At 47.0% G+C, this 25,090-nt stretch overlaps 1 protein-coding gene across 2 annotated transcripts in view; it reads left to right on the top strand.

Annotated features, from left to right (window-relative positions):
• Positions 1 to 25,090, top strand: part of LOC147121722 (retinoic acid receptor RXR-gamma-A-like) — a 387,129-nt gene that overhangs the window by 40,636 nt on the left and 321,403 nt on the right. The window lies entirely within an intron of this gene.

Genomic DNA, 25,090 nt, shown 5'->3' with positions numbered 1-25,090 from the left:
GAAGGGGGCTGGAATACAAAGGAAGGAAGTTATGCTACAGTTTTATAAAGTCTTGATCAGACCGCAACTGGAGTACTGCGTTCAGTTCTGGGTACTGCACCTCAGGAAGGATGTATTGGCCTTGAAAGGGGTGTTGAAATGCAGATCAGCCGATGGAGATCAGACAGTGAAAGAACACGGTTCTTGAGGGTTTAACTAGTGGAAGTTCTTGGAGTATTGATAAGATGCTTTATGCTGACTAGTACGTGGGAGCAACTACATACTCCTGGCCGGCAGTCAGTTATCCGATGAGAATGTCAGGCCTGTCGATAAAATCTAATTCAACGCTCTTCAGGCCAGGCTCAGAGCTCACCTATGAGCTCGCTTTAACTGAATGAAGGTGTTTATTGATTGATCCTGCCGACTAACCTTTCACTAACCAATCACATTTTAATGGTGGTAGTCAAAGTTACCGACAGGATGAAATTTTCCCAAAGTTATCTCAGGACAGCAGTGACCTCCGCTGGGAGACGCTGCTTCCTTTGCATGCTGTGCTGGATTGCTCGGGCTGGGATAGAATGTGCGTCCCCCCCAAAGCTGGTTGGCGCCCCACAGCCTTGAAATGAGCCATCGGTCCCCTAGAGGTGAATAAGGTGCTTAATGGGACAGCGATCATAAATCTGGAACAAAACCCGAAGATACACCAGCAAGATAAGAGGGCATATAAAGAAAGAAAGAACTTTCATTTATACAACGCCTTTCACCACCTCAGGATGTCCCAAAAGCCATTGAAGTGTAGTCACTGTTGTAATGTAGGAAACATGGCAGCCAATTTATGCACAGCAAGATCCCACAAACAGCAATGTGATAATGACCAGATACTCTGTTTTTAGTGATGTTGGTCGAGGGATCGATATTGACCAGGACACTGGGGAGAATTCCCCTGCTTTTCTTCGAAATTAATACCATGGGAACTTTTACGTCCACCTGAGAGGACAGGCGGGGCCTCGGTTTAACGTCTCATCCAAAAAACGGCACCTCCGATAGTGCAGCACTCCCTCAGTACTGCACTGGGAGGGTCAGCCTGGATTATGCGCTCCAGTCTCTGGAGTGGGGCTCGAACCCATGACCTTCTGACTCAGAGATGAGAGATGCTGCCAACTGAGCCATGGCTGACACCTTAATGAATGCAATAAGTACTCGTAGCCCCAATTTCGCACAGCAAGACGTCACTTCAGTTTTTTAAATACAGTTGATGTGACTGATACTGTAGTGATGTCAGTGAGTGTAGATTTTAAAGCAGGGCTCTGATTTTTAACTGCGAGTGAGTTTTGGTGGATGGGCGATGAGGTAAGTTGGAAACTCAGCCATGGCCGCTGAAATCAGGGACGGCAGGTTCCCTTCCCTGAAGGGCATTCGTGAACCAGTTGGGTTTTTACGACAATCACGGTCATTTTATCTGGTACCAGCCCACAAATCACCATATTTATTGAATTTAGTTCCACAACTTGCCATGGTGGGAGTTCAGTTTATGAGCTCTAGGTTTACTAGTGCAGTACTGTACCCACTGTGCTCCTATCGGAAACTCCCTTCCCCCAAAAGGCTATTGATGCTGGGACAATTGGAGCTTTCAAGACTGAGATCAATAGATGTTTGTTTCAAGGGATATGGAGCAAAGGCGGATAATGGGGTTGAGGTACAGATCAGCCATGATTTTAATTGAATGGCGGAACAAGCTCAAGGGGCTGAATGGCCTCCTCCTGTTCCTAATGTTCATATGTTCCATAACAATGGGTGACTTGGTGCCGGAGACTCAAATCCAATGAATGATTGGCCTGAGGTTTCACCTTGCACCTTTCTTCTAAACTCAAGAGAATATAGGCCTAGTCTACTCAATCTCTCCTCATAGGACAATCCCCCCATCCCAGAATCCAGAAAGCTAGGTGAATGGGCAAAAGCCAGAGTGGAGGACATTGCCAAGGTCAGAGAAAGCGAAAGGGGCTTGACTTTTTAAAGCTTCTAGTTTGGAGGAGGAAGAAATGATGGCGGGCGTTAAGGAATTCCGTAACTTTGAAGTCTTTACAAAGAAAGAAAAGTTAAGACGTGGGACCTTCATGACCTCAGAACATCCCAAAGCGCTTTACAGCCAATGAAGTAAATGAAGTGGAGTCACTGTTGTAAGTAGGATGCGCAGCAGCAAATTTTCACACAGCAAGGTCCCACAAACAACACTGAGATAATGATCAGATAATCTGTATTTAGTGATGTGGGTCGAGGGATTAATATTGGCCAGGACACCAGGGAGAACTCCCCTGCTCTTCTTTGAAATAGTGCCGCGGGATCTTTTACGCCCACCTGAGAGGGCAGAAGGGGCCTCGGTTTAACGTCTCATCTGAAAGACAGCACTTCCGACAGTGCAGCACTCCCTCAGTACTGCACTGAAGTGTTATGTGCTCAAGTCTCTGGAGTGGGACTTGAACCCACAAGCTTCTGACTCAGAAGAGAGAGTGCTGCCCATTGAACCATGCGTATTAGTCATGCCAGATGTAATTGATAACAACAGTATTGCTGTTAAGATAACATCACCATGTACCCCTTCGATCGTAAACCTAATTTTTTATGTGTCTGGAGCAGGATGAATGCAATGTTCTTGCATTAACTCACATCAGTTGTTTAAAAGGCCTGTCTGGTGCTCCCTCTTCAATGTGCAATATCCTGAAGATCTTACTGCGGCTAACCAGGGCTGGCTTTAGAAGATTCATTTACGCACTTCTTATATCCCGCGCAGGTTTTGATTGATGCCAGCCAGCTCCAGAGTACTGAAAGGTGGCAGCTGAGAGTGGCAATTCCCAGCAGTATTGTCCCTTCCCTCAAGTGTGCGTTGACAAACGGGCTCAAACCGCCAAAGAGCACTCTCTCTCCATCTCTCTCTATCCCTCTCTCTCTCCATCTCTCCTTCTCTGTCTCTTTCTCTCTCTTGGTCTCTGTCTCCATCTCTCTCTTTCTGTCTCTCTGTCTCAATCTCTCTCTCTCCATCTCTCTCTCTCTGTCTCTCACTCCATCTCTCTCTGTTTCTTGCTCCATCTCTCTCTCTCTGTCTGTCTCTCTCGCTCTCTCCATTTCTCGCTCTCTCTGTTTCCACTGCGTGTCTGTCAGTAAAGAAGGGGAAAGAAACCATAAGAGTCTTATTGATGCTGAAATGACTAAGACGTGGCCTCCACAACATAAGAGTACAAAAGCAAAAAGTAATGCTAAACCGATGGGAACGATTTGTTAGACCGCAGTTAGCATATTGCGTCCAGTTTTACGAACATACAAAAAATTCTGGACAGGTTAAGACCTACATGCAGAGAATTCCATAGAATTTACAGCACAGAAACAGGCCATTCGGCCCAACAAGTCTGTGCCGGTGTTTATGCGCCACATGGGCCTCCTCCCACCCTACTTCATCTCACCCTATCCTTCTATTCCTTTCTCCCTCATGTACTTATCTAGTTTCCCCTTAAATGCATCTATGCTGTTCACCTCAACTGCTCCATGTGGGAGCAAGTTCCACATTCTAACTACTCTCAGGAAAGAAGTTTCTCCTGAATTCCCTATTGGATTTATTAGTGACTATCTTATATTTATGGCCCCTAGTTTTGGACTCCTCCACAAGTGGAAACATCTTCTCTACGTCTACCCTACTGAATCCCTTAATAATTTTAAAGACCTCTATCAGGTCACCCCTCAGCCTTCTCTTTTCTAGGAGAAAGATCCCCAGCCTGTTCAGTCTTTCCTGATAGTTCTACCCTCTCAGTTATGGTATCATCCTTGTAAAACTTTCTACTGGTCCATCCAGCCTGTCCCATAAAGTCGTGATGTCTTGTGCACCATAATACAGACATTCCCCACCCCACCCGAAACCATGTGATCTCCTGGGTGAGGCGACAAACCAGATAAAAACCCAGGCCAATTTGGGGGGAAAAATCTGGAAAATTCCTATCCAACCCTTTAGATGATCAAAAGTAGACTCTGAGATCGCACTGGCCCTGACTAACATTTGGAGCCTTACTTCAGGAAGGATGTGAAGGCTATAGAAAGGGTGCAGAAGAGATTCACTGAGATATTTCCTGCCAGTACACTTCACACCTAATCTGAGCCGCCTTTGTCTCCTCTGTCCTATTACCATCTCGTCTGGTTTGGAATACCTCTTAATGTCTCTTTACTTCTTTTGTTCTATCGCAGCCCTGCCTTCGATCTATTTTATTTCCTTTCCAGTTTTGAAAAAGGGTTCACCCGAAACGTCGACTCTTAATTTCTCTCCACGGATGTTGCCTGGCCTGCTGAGTTTTTCCAGCATTTTCTGTTGTTATTTTGGATTTCCAGCATCTGCAGTATTTTGCTATCGTATTAGGGATGAGAGGCTTCAGTTATGAGGAAAGACTAGATAAATTGGTGCTCTTTTCACTGGAAGGTTAAGAGCAGGTCTGATTGAGGGGCAAAAGAACAAACGGAGAGGTTAAGAGAATATTTTCTACACAGAGGATTGTGCCCGGGGCTCAGTACCACACCACAAGGCACAATATAAACAGGGCAGTTCCTGCAGCAACTGGAGTGTCGGGTCCTTCAGAACTAATGCAACACAAAACACATGTCTACAATTAGCCTACGCGCAAAGGCTGATTATTCAAAGACAGAGCTCGAACAAAAAGGGAACAAATTCACACAGCCACACTGAAACTCGCAACAGTGGTAAGAAAGAAAGAATTACATTTACATAGCGCCTTTCACAACCTCAGGACGTCTCGAAGAGCTTTACAGCCAATGAAGTGCTCTTTGAAGTGTTGTCACTGTTGTAATGTCGGAATGCGGCAGCGAATTTGCACAGCAAGGTGCCACAAACAGCCATGTGATAATGACCAGATCATCTGTTTTAGTGATGTTGGTGGAGGGATAAATATTGGCCAGGACGCCAGGGAGAACTCCCCTGCTCTTCTTCAAATAGTGCCGTGGGATCTTTTACGTCCACCTGAGAGGGCAGATTGGGGCCTTGGTTTAACGTCTCATCCAAAAGGTGGCACTTCCAACAGTGCAGCACTCGCTCAGTACTGGACTAATGTGTTGGCTTAGATTATACGCTCATGACCTTCTTACTCCGAGAGGAGAGTGCTACCAATGAGCTACGGCTAACACCCCGTATCCCACCCTTAAAATAAGGTTTTAGTTTCAATTCAATTGATGTGACTGATACTGTGCAGATTATAAAGCTGGGCTCTGATTTTTAACCCCAGGTGGGTATTGAACGGACAGGGTTGAAGTAATTCAGAAACTTACCCACAGCCGCAGAAGTCAAGGGGGCTGTTTTGAACCCTACCCGCCCGGCAGGGGCACTGACGTACAGGAAGAGAGGGAAGTCAGGAGCTGGGGAGGCCAAAGCCTCATGAGGACGAGGGGCACTCCTGATCCTCACGGCCCCATTAAGGAAGGCAACCCACTTACCTTTCATGGCCTCTTCAGCAGGCTGATACTCATCTCTCCTGTGTTGGCCTGGTGGGATAGAGTCAAGGCTCGATTATGTCATCAGGATCCACGCGCATATGTAAAGAAGGATCCCGCTGGCTTAATCTGGGCGGTAATCTGGAGGGGCAGGTCAACCGCCCGTTATAGCTGCTTAATTTCCATTCAATTTGTTTTTAAAGTCATTCTCTGGATGTGGGCGTTGCTGGCAAGTACAGCATTTATTGCCCATCCTTAATTGCCCTTGAGAAGGTGGTGGTGAGCTGCTGCAGTCCGTGTGGTGAAGGTGATCCCATAGTGCTGTTAGGTAGGGAGTTCCAGGACTTTGACCTAGCGACGATGAAGGATTGGCGATATATGTCCCAAGCCGACAGGTTTCTAATCCGTGGAATTTAAAAGGTTAAGGGGTGATTTGATCGAAGTTTTCAAGATATTAAGGGGAAATGATAGGATGGATAGAGAGAAACGATTTCCGCTGGTTGGTGAGTGTAGGACTAGGGGCATAGCCTAAGGGTGGTAGAAGTTTGGAACTCTCTTCCGCAAATGGCAATTGATGCTAGATCAATTGTTAATTTTAAATCAAAGATTAATAGATTTTTGTTAACCAAAGGTATTAAGGGCTATGGGTCAAAGGTGGGTATATGGAGTTATGGTGTGGAGATGCCAGAGTTGGACTGGGGTGGACAAATGTAAAAAGTCACACAACACCAGGTTATAGTCCAACAGCTTTATTTGAAATCACAAGCTTTCGGAGCGCTGCTCCTTCTTCAGGTGAAGTGGAGAAATGCATAAAGACACAGCTTATATAGTCAGAGAATCATGTCAGATGTTTACAGGTAACCTTTCCAACTGCCATTAATCACACCTCGGCAGAGAGATAATCACAGCAGTCAAAGGTGTGAATGGTGTCCAAACAAGTCAGTCAGGGAAACATTACATCAAAGAACAATGAGGTGGGGTCACAAGGGGTCAAATATTGCAGATGCTGGGGTCTGTATGAAAAACAAAAAAACAGACAAAAAACATTTTTTTTTTTGGCTGGAAATCACAGCAGGTCCGGCCGCATCCGTGTAGAGAGAACAAGCCAATGTCGACTCAAGTCTGGATGACCCTGCATCAGGTGGGGTTACATGTAGCGTGACATGAACCCAAGATCTCTGTTGAGGCCGTCCTCTTGAGGCTATCAAGTTCCGCACCCATGAGGACGGCCTCAACAGAGATCTTGGGTTCATGTCACGCTACATGTAACCCCACCTGATGCAGGGTCATCCAGACTCGAGTCGACATTGGCTTGTTCTCTCTACACGGATGCGGCCGGACCTGCTGTGATTTCCAGCCAAAAAAAAAATGTTTTTTGTCTGTTTTTTTGTTTTTCATACAGACCCCAGCATCTGCAATATTTGACCCCTTGTGACCCCACCTCATTGTTCTTTGATGTAATGTTTCCCTGACTGACCTGTTTGGACACCATTCACACCTTTGACTGCTGTGATTATCTCTCTGCCGAGGTGTGATTAATGGCAGTTGGAAAGGTTACCTGTAAACATCTGACATGATTCTCTGACTATATAAGCTGTGTCTTTATGCATTTCTCCACTTCACCTGAAGAAGGAGCAGCGCTCCGAAAGCTTGTGATTTCAAATAAAGCTGTTGGACTATAACCTGGTGTTGTGTGACTTTTTACATATATGGAGTTAGATCACAGATGAGCCATGATCTCATTGAATGGCGGAACAGGCTCGAGGGGCTGAATGGCCTACTCCTGTTGCTGTGTTCCTATGTGTGTGACTTGGAGGGGAGCTTGGAGGTGGTGCTGTTCCCATGCACTCGCTGACCTTGTCCTTCGAGGTGGTAGAGGTCGTGGGTTTGGGAGGTGAACATTGAGCAGGTTCTAGAACAGGAGGCCGATCCGCTCTCCTACAATAAACCCCCAGGTGTTGAAGACAAAAATTCACTCCCTGGTTTCTTGGGTTCTGCCTGCTGGAAGGTGGCCCAGGTTTCTGCCCAGAAGACAACCCTCCCCTGGAGTTTCCAGGTAGTTGCCCAGCGCTTGATCGGTGAGACTCCCCACATTCTGCGGGACAAGACCCCATCCTGTCAGAAGAGCAGCTGTTGAAGCATCTTTGCCTGGCCTAAACAGACAGGCATTGGCACTGAGGTAATTAGTAGCCAATTAAGCTGTAGTCATTTGTGATTGTATCAATTTATTTGCTCTTGCGAGTCATTTTTCATTCATAAAACGGCATCTGCCAAAAGTGTACGTGGCGGGAATGCAAAGAAACATCCCCGAGCTGGGTATCTGCTGTATGATAATTGGAAAGGCATGCTATCAGCAATCAGAGCTGAACTAATGTTCTTCTCTGCTGGCATGAACCACCAACGCTTCAGTTGATTCAGGCCAAAGGTTCTGAAGGGGATGATTATAAGAATTTCATGTTGAAAAGGAAAATAAAATGCTAGTCGCTGTTATATTCGAGTGGCAGTGTCAGCAGCCTTTACTGCTTTCACATCAGTAGCGAAAAAAAAGATTGTGCCAAAGCGTTTACAGCCAATGAAGTACTTTTTGAGTGTAGTCACTGTTGTAATGTAGGAATTACGGCAGTCAAATAGCTCAGAGTGCGTGCTGTATGTGGGGATTATCACAGTCCCGTGCTGTTTATTACAGGGTGCGTGCTGTATGTGGGGATTATCACAGTCCCGTGCTGTTTATTACAGGGTGCGTGCTGTATGTGGGGATTATCACAGTCCCGTGCTGTTTATTACAGGGTGCCTGCTGTGTGCGGGGATTATCACAGTCCCGTGCTGTTTATTACAGGGTGCGTGCTGTGTGCGGGGATTATCACAGTCCCGTGCTGTTTATTACAGGGTGCGTGCTGTGTGCGGGGATTATCACAGTCCCGTGCTGTTTATTACAGGGTGCGTGCTGTATGTGGGGATTATCACAGTCCCGTGCTGTTTATTACAGGGTGCGTGCTGTGTGCGGGGATTATCACAGTCCCGTGCTGTTTATTACACGGTGCGTGCTGTGTGCGGGGATTATCACAGTCCCGTGCTGTTTATTACAGGGTGCGTGCTGTGTGCGGGGATTATCACAGTCCCGTGCTGTTTATTACAGGGTGCGTGCTGTGTGCGGGGATTATCACAGTCCCGTGCTGTTTATTACAGGGTGCGTGCTGTGTGCGGGGATTATCACAGTCCCGTGCTGTTTATTACAGGGTGCGTGCTGTGTGCGGGGATTATCACAGTCCCGTGCTGTTTATTACAGGGTGCGTGCTGTGTGCGGGGATTATCACAGTCCCGTGCTGTTTATTACAGGGTGCGTGCTGTATGTGGGGATTATCACAGTCCCGTGCTGTTTATTACAGGGTGCGTGCTGTGTGCGGGGATTATCACAGTCCCGTGCTGTTTATTACAGGGTGCGTGCTGTGTGCGGGGATTATCACAGTCCCGTGCTGTTTATTACAGGGTGCGTGCTGTGTGCGGGGATTATCACAGTCCCGTGCTGTTTATTACAGGGTGCCTGCTGTGTGCGGGGATTATCACAGTCCCGTGCTGTTTATTACACGGTGCGTGCTGTGTGCGGGGATTATCACAGTCCCGTGCTGTTTATTACAGGGTGCGTGCTGTGTGCGGGGATTATCACAGTCCCGTGCTGTTTATTACACGGTGCGTGCTGTGTGCGGGGATTATCACAGTCCCGTGCTGTTTATTACAGGGTGCGTGCTGTGTGCGGGGATTATCACAGTCCCGTGCTGTTTATTACACAGTGCATGCTATGTGTGGGGATTATTACAGTGACATGTTGTTTATTCCAGATTGCATGCTGTGTGTGGGGATTATTACAGACCCGCACTCCTTGCCGCATGTGCTGTGTTCGCTAAAGCTGTGCTGAACTGCGGCCGGTTTGCAGAGTTGATCTAATGGATGCCAGGCCTGTAAGGCAGACGGAGACATTAATTAGTCTGGAGCAATCTGCTTATGTGCAACAGATAGTGGACGGAGTCTTACTGGAATCTTAGTCTGCAGCTGGTTGATAAGAGGAGGGGGCCCTGCTGCAACAGCCAGCTCTCTCTGGGACCGCACTCCCTGGCGCAGATTACTGAAATCTCTAATGCCCTGTATCAGAGCCCGAGAAGTGCCCAACAGGATCCCCCGTCTGTTATTAACACAGAGCTGTCGCCTTGTGCTACTGTTTGGTTTTCAGACATACAAATTGCCCCCTCGATTGGTTTAAGTGGACGGAATATTTATGAGGATGGGGCGCTGATACAGTGAGTTTGTCTTGGCTCGCTGTGGAGGGGGATTAGGAATGTTTCAGAGCCCAAAGCAGCTTACACACACACACCAGAAGGCCGACAGCGAAGATAAAAGGCTGATATCGTTTAAGTCCTTAATTAGGGAGATAGCGAGCTGGAGTGGCTGGTAATCCCTGCAGATAACGCAGCACCAGGGCAAGCACGAATTATTAAATAATGAAAGCAATTAGCGTTTCTGCTTCACGCTGGTCTTGTTTTCCCAAGGATTAGCTGTTGCTGGGCCGTTCAGTGCCTGCTTACTGAGGTACCACTGCTCTTACTGAGGTACCACACTCACTCCCAGTTTGGCATAAAAATAAAACAAAAAAGGTGACTCAACCGTGGCTAACAAGGGAAATTAGGGATAGCATAAGATCCAAGGCGAGGACATATAAATTGGCTAGAAAAAGCAATAATCCTGAGGATTGGGAGCAGTTTAGGAGTCAACAGAGGACAAAGGGATTAATTAAGAAAGGGAAAATAGAATATGAGAGTAAGCTAGCAGGGAACATAAAAACTGACTGTAAAAGCTTTTATAGATATATGAAGAGAAAAAGATTAGTGAAGTCAAGCGTAGGTCCATTACAGTCAGAATCAGGGGAATTTATAATGGGAAACAAGGAAATGGCAGGCCAACTAAATACATACTTTGGTTCTGTCTTCACAAAGGAGGACACAAATAACCTCCCAGAGATGCCGGGGAACATAGGGTCTGATGAAAGAGAGGAACTGAAAGAAATCAGTATTTGTAGGAAAATGGTGTTAGGAAAATTGATGGGACTGAAGGCCGATAAATCCCCAGGGCCTGATGGTCTACATCCCAGGGTACGTAAGGAAGTGGCCCTAGAGATAGTAGATGCATTACTGGTCATCTTCCAGAACTCGATAGACTCTGGAATGGTACCCATGGATTGGAGGGTAGCTAATGTTACCCCACTATTCAAAAAAGGTGGTACAGAAAAAGCGGGGAATTATAGCCTGACATCGGTAGTGGGGAAAATGCTAGAGTCTATTATAAAAGATGTAATAGCAGAGCACTTGGAAAGCAGTGACAGGATCGGACAAAGTCAACATGGATTTACAAAAGGTAAATCATGCTTGACTAATCTACTGGAATTTTTTGAGGATGTAACTGGTAAAATAGATAAGGGAGAACCAGTGGATGTGGTGTATTTGGACTTTCAGAAGGCTTTTGATACGGTCCCACACAAGAGATTAGCGTGCAAAATTAAGGCACATGGGATTGGGGGCAAGGTATTGACTTGGATAGAGAACTGGTTGGCAGACAGAAAGCAAAGAGTTGGAATAAACGGGTCGTTTTCCGAGTGGCAGGCAGTGACTAGTGGGGTACCGCAAGGATCGGTCCTAGGACCCCAGCTGTTCACAATATATATTAATGATCTGGACGAGGGAATTGGATGTAATATCTCCAAATTTGCAGACGACACAAAGCTGGGCGGGAGGGTAAGCTGCGAGGAGGATGTCGGGAAACTCCAGTACGATTTGGACAGGTTGGGTGATTGGGCAGAAACTTGGCAAATGCACTATAATGTGGATAAATGTGAGGTTATCCACTTTGGTGGCAAAAACAGGAAGGCAGATTATTATTTGAATGGCAATAGATTGGGAGAAGGGGAAGTGCAAAGAGACCTGGGTGTCCTTGTGCACCAGTAGCTGAAGGTAAGCATGCAGGTGCAGCAGGCGGTTAAGAAGGCAAATGGAATGTTGGCCTTCGTAGCGAGAGGGTTCGAGTACAGGAACAAGGAAGTCTTGCTACTGTTGTACAGGGCCTTGGTGAGACCGCACCTTGAGTATTGTGTGCAGTTTTGGTCACCTTACCCGAGGAAGGACGTTCTTGCCATGGAGGGAGTGCAGCGAAGATTCACCAGGCTGATACCTGGGATGGCAGGAATGACGTATGAGGAGAGATTGTGTCAATTGGGCTTATACTCACTGGAGTTTAGAAGATTGAGAGGGGATCTCATCGAAACTTATAAAATTCTGTCAGGTCTGGACAGACTAGATGCAGGAAGGATGTTTATGATGGCCGGGGAGTCCAGAACCAGGGGTCATAGTCTAAGGATAAGGGGTAAGCCATTTAGGACTGAAATGAGGAGGAATTTCTTCACCCAGAGAGTGGTGAACCTGTGGAATTCTCTGCCACAGAGGGCAGTGGAGGCTAGTTCATTAAATATATTCAAGAAAGAGTTGGATATATTTCTTGGGGCTAAAGGGATCAAGGGATATGGGGAAAAGGCAGGGACAGGGTACTGAATTTGGATGATCAGCCATGATCACATTGAATGGCGGAGCAGGCTTGAAGGGCCGAATGGCCTACTCCTGCTCCTATCTTCTATGTTTCTATGTTTCAGAGGCAAGCCCTGTTTGCCCAGGACATGGGCAGTCAGATGCTCTGCAGGCCTTAACGGGTAGGGCTGCCACCGCTTGATGGACCTCTTCCTGGAGGAGTCCAAGGCCTCCAACTGCCCTACCCAGTCAAACACATTTTTTCCTCCAATTCCAATACTTTTATAACTAATAAATGGAAAATGTTCCAAGACAAGTACACCATTACTTTTTCAAGCTCCCTTTGAAGTTTATCCTGGGTTGCTAGCAGCAGTGTCCTGGAATTTAATCTTTACTTGCTGGAGACTCCCAGCACAATCCTGGAGGGTTGACAACCTTACTAACCATTCCAGAGGACAGGCCAGCATCCAGCGAGTCCAAACATAGGGACATAGTAATATAGAAACAGCTCCTCGAGCCTGTTCCGCCACTCAATTAGATCATGGCTGATCTGTATCTGAACTCCTCCTACCTGCCTTGGTTCTGTAACCCTTAATACTCTTGCCTAACAAAAACCTGTGGTGTGGAGATGCTGGAGTTGGACTGGGGTGGACAAATGTAAGAAGTCACACAACACCAGGTTATAGTCCAACAGCTTTATTTGAAATCACAAGCTTTTGGAGCGCTGCTCCTTCTTCAGGTGAAGTGGAGAAATGCATAAAGACACAGCTTATATAGTCAGAGAATCATGTCAGATGTTTACAGGTAACCTTTCCAATACTTTTATAACTAATAAACGGACCAGCCGAGCTCTAATTTTACGCATCTCTACACAGATGCGGCCGGACCTGCTGTGATTTCCAGCCAAAAAAAATGTTTTTTGTCTTTTTTTGTTTTTCATACAGACCCCAGCATCTGCAATATTTGACCCCTTGTGACCCCACCTCATTGTTCTTTGATGTAATGTTTCCCTGACTGACCTGTTTGGACACCATTCACACCTTTGACTGCTGTGATTATCTCTCTGCCGAGGTGCGATAAATGGCAGTTGGAAAGGTTACCTGTAAACATCTGACATGATTCTCTGACTATATAAGCTGTGTCTTTATGCATTTCTCCACTTCACTTCACCTGAAGAAGGAGCAGCGCTCCGAAAGCTTGTGATTTCAAATAAAGCTGTTGGACTATAACCTGGTGTTGTGTGACTTCTTACATTAACAAAAACCTATCAATCTTAGTTTTCAAATTTTCTGTTGACCCCCAGCCTCAACAGCTTTTTGGGAGAGAGAGTTCTAGATTTCCATTACCCTTTGTGTGAAGAAGTGCTTCCTGACATCACCCCTGACCAGCCGAGCTCTAATTTTAAGATTATGCCCCCTTGTTCTGGACTCCTCCACCAGAGGAAATAGTTTCTTGTGAAGGAATACGCAATATACCTATTCAGAAAAATACACCATTCTATGAAAGAATTCTGACTTTATTAAAACATGAGTAACTAGGTCTGGAAATCTGGAAGCCTCAACAATGGAGAAGCTGTGAACAGCATTCAGGCTATTGAGATAAGATAAGTTGTTGACACTGAATCAATAGCCTTGTTGAAACAGGAGGTTGGAGGCTCCTGACATCTGAATCATTGGAAAAAAGACACCCTGTTAAGGTGTTCTAAAGTACACTTCGTAAACAGGCAAATAAGAGAAGAAACATATGCCTTCGTAAAAATGACATCAAGTAAAAGAAACACCTGCCGTCAAATCGTTTTAATGTTAAACTTGGAACACCTACGGCGGGGAGACACAAGTCTGTGTTACAACCAGCTGAGGTGATTAAGAATTGCATAGATCATCTAGTTAAGGTGTTCTAAACGCATAAGACACAAACAGAAGACCTTGGTAAAAATGACATCAAATAGATGCACCTGCTGTTACACTTTTTTATGGTGAGCTTAAGACACCTACAGAGGAGACACAATTCTTAATGCTACCAGCTGAACTGACTGTAAGAATAGCAGGGGTCAGCAGAGAAATGACTAGAGATAATTAGCTTACATCAGCAGAAAACTTCAAAGGAAATACCACTGAAAAAGGATATAAATATTGAACTTTCAAATGGGATGATAGACTCGCTGTAAAGGGGCAAAGCGATTCTCGGCTTCAGAGGCAGGCTCTGTAAGTCTACACCTCTTTGTACCTCAGGTATCAAAGGTATTTGATTTTGGTGGATATCCTGGAATAAAACTAAGAACTGTAAAACTGTAGAGAAGTTAAGATCTCTAATAAGAATTGTAAAGCTTATTCTTTTTGGAACTGTTAATGTTGCGATTGAAACACCTACTGTAATTACATGTCAGTTCTTTAATGAATCTATATATTTTTAGAATTGTCTCACAATGCTTCTGTATCAAACTCACAAACTCGATCTCTGTACGCTCTTTGGTGAGGAGTTGCAGAATTCTGAGGGAGTTTTCCGGACCCTCATAATATCCGGAACGTTAGAGTCTAGTTAAACTTATTAAAAGTGCTTTCTGGAGGACGGTAACATCTTCAGGTTGTTCCTTTCCTTTAGGGAGAGATAGTCCGGACCTTTAGACCCAAATAAGCGTCTTTAGGATCCGGCTACCTCAAACTTTAGTTGAAAGTGAATGTCTGGGGAATATGCCTAATCTGGGGAAGCCCGAAAGGGGCTAGGACTAGTAATTATCCCTTCATTCTCTCTATCATGATGATAGTTATTGGCTTCAGGATGACGTAGACAGGATGGTGAAATGGCTAGAAGCATGGCAGATGGAATTCAATGTGGAGAAGAGAAGTGATGCACTTTGGGAGGACTAATATGGAAAGACAGTATACAGGTTGAGCGTCCCAAATCCGGCAACCTCGGGACCGAGGCCGAGCCAGTTTTCGTGTTTTTCCGGACTTCGGAACATGTTTCTGATGTCCGAAGTCCAGAAATATCGCAACCTGGGCTCAGGCGTTTCCGGACTTCGGACATCAGAAACACGTCCCGAGTCCTGAAATGCCTGGGCCCAGGTTGCGGTTTGGCAGGGTGTCCGGATTCCGGAACTCTGGATTTTGGACGCTCAACCTGTACTGTAAATAGCACAATTTTGAAAAGTGTAGATGAGCAGGGAGACCTCAGTGTCCTTAAAGGTGGCAGGGCAAGCTGATAAGGGGCTGGATTTTGCCGAGTCCCACCTGTACGGTGCGGGGGGACCGGGGAAACGATGGGAAACCCGGAAGTTTGGGTTTCTCGGCAGGCTGTGGAGTTAACTCCACAGCGTGCGTGCGACGTCAGGGGCGGGTTCCCCACCTGTAAGTCAGCCTGATTGACAGGCTGGCTTCCAGCCGTGCGGGGAGCTCGGAGAAGGAGGCCACAGGGCCAGGTAACTGCTGGCCCAGGATGGTGGGTGGGGGTGGGTCCAAACCCCCGGGGGGTGGGGTGGGGGGGAGGTCTGATCTCCGGGGGGGTCTGATCCCTGACCCTGGTGTCGAGCTGCGATCCCGGGAGGGGTTGAGGGGGGTTGGCTGGTGTTCCAGGCCCAGGGATGTGCAGGCTGTTGGTGGGTGAGCTTGGGGGGCTGGGAGGAAGCACTCCTGGTCCTCCCGATTCACATGCATTGCTTCCCGAGACTGAGGCCACCTCGTTCCAGCCACCGGGAATCCCGAGCCCCGGGAATTCCTGGCCGCTGCAGTAAAACCGACAAAGCAGGTTCAGTAGAGGCGTCAGGCCTCATTATCATATGTAAACTGCCAACCCGCCTCTTGGCAGCAGGTCGGCAGCCCGCCCCCCGATCCACCTGACCTAAAGGTGAAAGTGGGTGGGTCGGGGTTCACATTTTTTCACCTTTCACCCCCTTCCACCCACCTTGGTGGTTTAAAAAGCGTATGGGTTATTTGGGTTTATAAATAGAGGAATAGAATATAAAAGCAAAGAGATCATGCTAGAACTGTATAAATCACTGGTTAGGCCTCAGTTGGAGTATTGTGGACAATTCTGGGCTTCAGGAAAGATGTATAAAGGATACAGAGGAGGTTTACCAGGATGTTACCAGGGATGAAGGAATTCAGTTTTGAGGAGAGGTTGGAAAAGTTAGGACTGTTCTCCTTGGAACAGAGAAGGTTAAGAGGGGACCTAATAGAGGTTTTCAAGATGGAGAGAAGTTTTGATCGAGTACATAAAGAAATGATATTCCTTCTGACGAGTGGGTCAATAACTAAAGGTCATAGTTTCAAAATCATTGGAAAAAGATCTAGAGGGGAGATGAGGGGAAATGTTTTCACTCAAGTGTTGTTGGGATCTGGAACGCTCGACCTGAAAAGCTGGTGGAAGCTGATTCCATAAATAATTCTAAAAGGGCGTTGGACAGGTACTGGAGGATGAGGAACTTACAGGGTTACGGACAAAAAGCGGGGATATGGGACTGAGCACAACAGCTCTTTCAAGGAGCCAGCACAGGCACGACGGGCCCAATGGCGTCCTCCTGAGCTGTAAGTTTCTATGGTTTTATGATTCGATACCCCATCAACTCCTTTAATCATCTTAAACACCTCAATTAGAGCACCCCTCAATCTTCTAAACTCAAGGGAATACAAGCCCACTCTATGCAACCTGTCCTCAGAATTCAACCCTTTGAGCCCCGGTATCATTCTGGTGAATCTGCGCTGCTCCCCCTCCAAGGCCAGTATATCCTTCTTGAGGTGCGGTGCCCAGAACTGAACGCAGTGCTTCAGAGCTTTATATAACTGTAGCATAACTTCCTTCCCTTTGTATTCCAGCCCTCTTGAGATGAAGACCAACATTTCATTAGCCTTTGTAATTATTTTTTTCCATATCCACTAGCTTTTAGTGCTTTCTGTACTTGGACAACTGCTCATTCCTAAACCTTGCAATCGTACCGATCATTCAGCGTGTTTCAAGACGGGTTCTTAAGTAGGTGCAACAGCAGTGGACTTGGCAGCCTGTCTCACTCCTTTCTGGGGATATCTGAGAAATCCTGGCAGCCAGCCTCTTGGGCTGAATAGAGACCATTGTGCAGGCCCATTTTTCCACATTCGCATTATTTCCACTGACCTTTTTGCACTTCTTACAAGGTCTCAGAGATATAACGGCAATTCTCGGGCTGCTGTTCACCCAACCAGAGACAAAAAAACAGGGAGTGATTGTGAGAAGGCTGGTTTCTAAGAGTGTTGCCGGCAGGGTGCAAGGGCCTTCTGTTTCATGGCTGAAGACCTTATTCTCCGCCTCAGGCTCTTTAGAAGGAGCCCACATCTTCAGTCCCATTGGCTGTTTCACAGGGACGCCTTGTTCCGCTCTTGAGGTGTCAGCCGTGGATGAGTGGGTGCACTCTCACCTCTCGGTCAGAAGGTTGTGGGTTCAAGCCCCACTCCAGTGACGTGAGCACGAAAGCCAGGCTGACACTCCGAGTGCAGTACTGAGAGAGTGCTGCACTGTTGGAGGTACCGTCTTTCAGCTGAGATGTTAAACCAAGGTCTTAACTGCCCTCTCAGGTGGATATAAAAGATCCCGTGGCACTATTTCAAAGAAAAGCAGAGCACTTGAACCCGCGACGTTCTGACTCAGAGGCGCGAATGCACCCACTGAGCGACTGCTTGTCCAGTACCGGCTGAGAAGAAATTTCCTCCAACTAATTATTGGGAAGACAAAGCCATTGTCTTCGGTCCCTGCCACAAATTCCGTTCCCTAGCCACCGACTCCATCCCTCTCCCTGGCAACTGTCTGAGGCTGAACCAGACTGTTTGCAACCTTTGTGTCATATTTGACACCAAGATGAGCTTCTGACCACATATCCACGCCATAACTAAGAATGCCTATTTCCACCTCCGTAACATCGCCCATCTCCACCCCTCTCAGCTCATCTGCTGCTGAAACCCTCATCCATGCCTTTGTTACCTCTAGACTTGACTATTCCAACGCACTCCTGGCCGGCCGACCACATTCTACCCTACGTAAACTTGAACTGATCCAAAACTCGGCTGCCCGTGTCCTACCTCGCACCAAGTCCCGTTCACCCATCGCCCCTGTGCTCGCTGAGCTACACTGGCTCCCGGTTAAGCAATCGATTTTAAAACTCTCATCCTTGTTTTCGAATCCCTCCATGGCCTCGCCCCTCCCTATCTCTGTATTCTTCTCCAGTGCTTACAACCCTCCGAAATCCCTGCACTGCTCTAATTCTGGCCTCTTGTGAATCCCTGATTTTAATCGCTCCACCATTGGCAGCCATGCCTTCAGCTGCCTCGGCTCTAAGCTCTGGAATTCCCTCCCTAAACCTCCCTCCCTGACTCTCCTCCTTTAAGATGTTCTTTAAAACCTACCTCTTTGACCAAGCTTTTGGTCATCTGCTCTAATATCTCCTTCTGTGGGGCTCGGTGTCAAATTTTGTTTGATAACGCTCCTGTGAAGTGCCTTGGGATGTTTCACTACATTAAAGGCGCTATATAAATATAAGTTGTTGTTGAGCCACAGCTGACATGTAATAAATGGGATCCAGGACTGCTCCAGATCGGGAGCCTGGGACAGAAATTACCCACAAGCATCCCGTATGGAACTCTGTGTTTGGAAGTATTAGGGGAAAGCCTGTATGTTTTTTTTAAGTTTTAGGGGATTAGGGCCAATGATTATAATCTGGTCCCTCTTGCAATTTGTTCCCATCAAAGAGGCTTCGGGCAATAAGCTGCGATTTTACATGGAAGGAGGCTTTTTCATTATAGACTTGCGGACTCTTAATCGATCAAACGACTTGAGATACTTAGCGAAGGATAAGAGGATTTGGTGACACAACCAGTTAGACTCAGAGGCTGATTTGTTGTGAGTGGATGAACATCCCACTGAGCTTTAGATCAGACTCATCCTTCTCAGCGTGTAGCTTTGCAGGTAAATGACATAATTTATTTCATTCCTTTTCATTTTGAATCCTACATTGTTTCCCCCCCCACCCCGTCATTCTCTATTTGAAATATTAATCTCTGTTAACGAAGGGAAATTGAACCAAGAATCCGTTTTCCTTTATTTTGTTGGTCATGTGGTTTTTTTTGTTGCGCGGGCACGTCCCTCCATTGTCTCCCCTCCCCTCCCCTCTCCCAAGGGCGGCCATCTCCAGTACACTCTGAGGTGTTCACTAACAGGTGCGTAGATATGTCCTTAGTCTTCAACTCCTCCAGGCTGCAGCTGTGCACCTTCCCCTGGAGGCCAGGCTGAGATAGGGTATTCGGCGTTGCGGGAGAAATCGAACGGTGGGGCGGGCAGACCTCGGCCGCACCACGCGTTGACGCTCCGGCACGCTGTACGCCGCACCAGATTACACTTACTTACACGGATGTTTCCCCATATGATGCGGAAGCGTTCACCTTTTGGTCGCACAGCGGTGGCGTTAAACAGAGGACCTTCTTTGACTGGAGCGCGGGGGTGGGGAGCCTATAGTGAGGTACCTCAGTCAGCATTCGCCCTCTAGTGGCAGCTCTGACCGTACTATAAGGTGGTCCTGCTGTCTCCATAGGCATAGCCCCACCGAGAGAGGTGGGCCTCACTGGTGCCATTGAAAGTATCAATGCCCTGGAAATAAATCTATACAGTGCCACCAGAGGAGGGCCCTTTCTTTGTAATGTGATTTCACACTCCCTTGCTTGGAGTACGATAGACACCCATTGGTTGCCCTGGGAGATCCTTGAGTTTGGTGTTACAGTGGGACGGACTTGATCTTAATTGCACAGTCTTAAAATTAGAGCTCGGCCTTTCAGGAGTGAAATCACAAAGCACATCTTCACACAAAGGGTGGTGAATATCTGGAACTCCCTCCCTCAAAAAGCTATGGATGCTGGGGATCAATTGGAACTTTCAGTATCGGGATTGGTAGATTTTTGTTAGGTAAGGGTATCAAGGAACACGGAGCAATGGCAGGAAAATGGAGTTGAGATGCAGATCAGTCATGATCTGATTGAATAGAAGAATAGGCTTGAGGGGCTGAATGGCCTCCCTGTTCCTATGACACTTGCGGCCAAGCGACACCTCTTCCCTCCTAAGGATCTGGGGGGGGGATTTTTTTTCCGTCTTTCCTAGCCGAGGTTCACTGAGCCATTCGGAGCCTGATAAAGCACCAGCCCAGCTGAGATCAGTGAGCAGGACACAGGCTGGGAATGAATCCGGGGAGGTGGGGGGCCTTATTTTTAATCGATGGTGCATCTAACCATTGAGCAACTTGAGTGAAGGTAAGCTGCCTCTTTAAAATATCGGGAAAGACTGAACAGACTGGGGCTCTTCTCTCTAGTAAAGAGAAGACTGAGGGGTGACCTGATAGAGGTCTTCAAAATTATGAAGGGGTTCGATAGTCACTAATAAATATAAGATAGTCACTAATAAATCCAATGAGGAATTCAGGAGAAACTTCTTTACAAAGAGAGTGGTTCCAAATGGATCTCATTACCACATGGAGTGGTTGAGGCGAATAGCATAGATGCGTTGAAGGGAAAGCTTGATAAGTACATGAGGGAGAAAGGAATAGAAGGATATACTGAGAGGGTGAAATGAAGTAAGGCGGGAGGAGGCTCGTGTGGAGTACAAACACCGGCACAGAATAGTTGGGCCGAATGGCCTGTTTCTGTGCTGTAAATTCTTTGTAATTCTATGTCAAATGGTCGAAAAACCAAGCCAACAATCTTGGTAGGAAAAGGCCAAAGGACATCAGCAGTTCACGGTGAAGTGGAAATTCCGCTGTGCCCCCCGCCCTTCAGATCCCACACACAGCATTCGCATTTTTAGCCCGTTCCTCAGATCCAGTGAAGAATGTTGGCGCGCCTTGTGTACTGGAATTCAGTCAGGATAACACTGCGAAACATCACTCGGAACCGAATGGTGAAGTTTGGACCTAAATTGGCACCCTCGTAAAGACAGCCGTTCTCTGTTACAGAACAAGGCCGCACGTATGCATTTGATGACATAATGAGCACTCTTGACAGGGCGATTGTTCCTTACAAATTATGTTTTACTTGTTCCTCAGTATGTAATATTTTCCGAGCCATGAATTTTCTCTAATTGCTCCCTTTTGTGGCGTAACATTAAGGGGAAAAAATTTGGTTGATTAGCGCCTCCCGTTTTGCAGTCGGGAATGGACTGGGGGAGCGCTATTTAAAGGCGACCGCTTCCTGCCTTTTTTTGTCGGCGACATTTTTGTACCACGCATTCTGAGAGAGAGAGAGACTTCTAGAGAGATTCAATGCTGTGGTTTTGCGTACTGAGCAGCACTTTGCAGGTTCATTTTGATTTGACCTTCCTTGCATCGATTTAGAAGAGATTTGTGGGGGCTGCACTCTGAGCTCTTTCCCTGGCCCTCTCCATTGTTCTTTCCAACAGAATTGATGTACAGGTCTCTCCAGGCTGAGATTCAAGGCTGCAATGAGCAGGGTGTGGATGGAGAGCAAGATCGACCCTCCCCTTTAAGAACTGGCCGGTGCCAGTGTGTCTGTGTTCCATTGCTGACTGACATCACATGAGCTTCGCCAGCGCTCTGAGGTAGCGCCTCGCTCCTCAGCGTTAGCGCCTTAAGAGAGGTGTGTAGCGCCTGATTTAGCACTCAAATCAACTCCAGGGGCGATAGAGGCCAAGTTTGCATTCGGAGGCGATAATTAGCGCCCGGCCGATAATTGCGCCCCAAACGGGGCGATACCGAATTTCTCCTCCTAAGTCTTAATTCTTGCTACCGTCCAACGGTTAACAGATTGCAATACTTTAAACTCTAGGGATGTGAGGTTCGATTGCTTTCTCGTCCTACATCATTGTCCAGGGGCCCCTAACACTCCTTCCATGTGAAAAAGCAATTCAAACGTACACCCTCTCATCTACTATACTGCATTCCCTGCTCATGGTGCGGCCTCCTCTACATGGAGCCGACAGAACTCTGGATTGGGTGAACGCTTTGCCGGGTATCTCCGCAAGCACCATCCTGACCTTCCCGTGCCTTCCTATTTCAATTCCTGCTTTCCCCTGCCAGTCTGACCTCCCACACTGCTCCAATCAAAACCCATGGCCTTCTCATCTTTCTCCTGGCCATTCATAGAACGGCAGACGGGGCCTCAATTTAACATCTCACCTGAAAGACGGCACCTCTGACAGTGCAGCACTCCCTGGAGTGTCAGCCTGGATTTTGTGCTCAAGTCTCTGGAATTGGACTTGACCCCACGACCTTCTGACTCACAGGCATGAGTGCTGCCCACTGAATCATATTTGGATCTACTAAGCAAAGTAGAAGAAATTGGAGCAGGAGTTGGCCATTCAGCCCCTCAAGCCTGCTCCATCATTCAATCAGATCATGGTGGATCTGTACCTCAACTCCATTTACCCACTTTTGCTCCATATCCTTTAATACCTTTACCGAACAAAAATTTTGCGATCTCAGTCTTGAAAGCTCCAATTGACTCCCAGCATCCACTGCCTTTTGGGGGCGAGAGTTCCAGATTTCCTCTACCCTTTGTGTGAAGAAATGCTTCCCGATTTAACTCCTGAACCTGCCTGGCTCTAATTTTAAAATGATGTAGGCTTGTTCTGAACTCTCCCACCAGAGGAAATCGTTTCTCTGTATCAACCCTATCAAATCCCTTTATCATTTAAAGCACCTCGATTCGATCACCCTTCAATCTTCTAAACTCAAGGGAACACAAGTCAGGTTTATACAACCTTTCCTCATAATTTAACTCTTTAAGCCATTCTGCAATCCTTTGGGATGAGCATTGTCCTATGTAGCTTTAGATCTCGGCTGTCTCTCTCACCCCTCCGCCCTCATTTTCACACCTGTTTCTCCCATCCACCTTGTACCTCATTTCCGTCTATTTTGCAGGTATCTTCATACTGCTTTGTTTCTCTAGTGCCATTTCAATGCATTTTTGAGCTGCTTTTGTGTGATTTTTTTCATTAAATACCTTTTCACTTCTTAACTAAAATTATCTTTTTTTATTCGTTCATGGGATGTGGGCGTCGCTGGTAAGGCCAGCATTCATGGCCCATCCCTAATTGCCCTTGAGAAGGTGGTGGTGAGCAGCCTTCTTGAACCGCTGCAGTCCGTGTGGTGAAGGTACTCCCACAGTGCTGTTAGGGAGGGAGTTCCAGGATTTTGACCCAGCGACGATGAAGGATCGGCGATATACTTCTAAGTCAGGATGGCGTGTGACTTGGAGGGGAACTTGGAGGTGATGGTGTTCCCATGCGCCTGCTACCCTTTCCTTCTAGGTGGGAGAGGTCGCGGGTTTGGGAGGTGCTGCTGAAGAAGCCTTGGCGAGTTGCTGCAGTGCATCTTGTAGATGGTACACACTGCAGCCACGGTGCGCCGGTGGTGGAGGGAGTGAATGTTTAAGGTGGTGGATGGGGTGCCAATCAAGCGGGCTGCTTTGTCCTGGATGGTGTCGAGCTTCTTTAGTAACCATCATTTTCTTTGAGTCTGCCTGACCTTTGTGACCAGTTTAATGGATGGATGGAGATGTACTTGTAGAGTCCTAAGGATATTGGGACATATTGATGGGGGGTGCGGGGGAGGGGGATTGAGGAGATTCGTCAAAGTATGTCTAGTGATGCATCATGGGTATCCATGGTCTGCTAGAACCTTCCTTGATTACTTTAGGCAGTCAGCAAATGGGTGGCTGGGGGAGATTCCCAGAGTTTTTCCTGAGGTTGGCCCCAGGTTTATTTCTCTGTCTTGTTTTGCCTCCCCCAGGAGTTCTTATCACTAGCGGTTGAGGAGGGTGGTGAGCGGGGCTCATAGGATGCTCGCTGACTGGCATTGGCTCTCGGTCCAGCAACAGATCCATTAAAAAATTCTCATGCTGGTTTTTCAAATCCCTCCATGGTCTCACCCCTCCCTATCTCTGTAACCTCCTCCAGCCCTACAACCCTCCGAGATCTCTGTGCTCCTCCAATTCTGGCCTCTTCTGCATCCCCGATTTTCATCACCCCACCAGTGGTGGCCGTGCCTTCAGCTGCCTCGGCCCTAAGCTCTGGAATTCTCTCCCTAAATTTTTCCACCTCTCTACCTTTCTTTAAGATGCTCCTTGAAACCTGCCTCTTTGACCAAGCTTTTGTTCACTTGTTCTAATATCTCCTTGTGTAGTCAGTGTCAAATTTTGTTTGAAATTCGCTCCTGTGAAGTGCCTTGGGACAATTTATTACGTTAAAGTTGCTATATAAATGCAAGTTGTTTTTAAGTATTGATAGGCCTGACAGTCTTTCCTCACCCTCCTTCCTACATGCTTATATTTGGAGGTGCCTGCTACCCAAACGAACAGGAGGTCAGTGGCACGAGGACAGCTAAGTGCTTTGGCTGAATGCAAGTTGTTGTTGTCGATCAACATGACTAAAACTAGGAGACAATGAATAATCATGAAGGTGGCCCATCAATATTTTTCTGTATAATCCACATCGTCACTGTTTCTCTGCAGACTCCTTTTTTTCCCCTTCTGCGCATCAGACCACATATGGGTGAGACAGAGGCAGCTCTGTTACAATGGCCAACGCATTCAGAGAGGCAGCACTGTGATTACAGTGGGAGTACAGCTTTCTGTATAACATCATCGATGACCTTTCGAAGGCTGGGAATGCTGCCTGGAACAGATCATCCTGGGTGTATTGCGAATCCAGCATACGCAAAGTGCCAGTCTTCATACTCAGCGAGGAGGGGTCGTTTTCAAATTCACCGCCCAGGGTGGTTATCTGATAGAGCGATTCATCAGCCAGCTTCTCAGTCCAATCAAATCACCAGAACGACGATCGTATTGGTTCTGTGAAAGGTGGGCGATCTAATCCACCAGTTTATCACCCAGACAGCAAAGTTGAAAATTACCCGACGCCTCCGCCCACCTCCAACCTACAGTCAGCGTCACTCAAACTGCTGCCTCAACTAAGCATCAATTCCAAACTCTGATAAAACCCCTTCCCATTCACCTCCATTACCTAGAATCTCGGGAAGAAAACCATTCCCATTCACCTGCATTCCACAGAATCTCACTGCATCTAATTGCTGCCCATTCACCATATGGTAT

This window comes from Somniosus microcephalus, chromosome 3, assembly GCF_052327205.1.
Source record: "Somniosus microcephalus isolate GS21.2 chromosome 3, FLI_Smic_1.0, whole genome shotgun sequence".
In the NCBI taxonomy this organism is placed as follows: domain Eukaryota; kingdom Metazoa; phylum Chordata; class Chondrichthyes; order Squaliformes; family Somniosidae; genus Somniosus; species Somniosus microcephalus.
The sequence above is the reverse complement of the archived record's forward strand: the minus strand, read 5'-3'. Positions and strand labels throughout refer to the sequence as shown.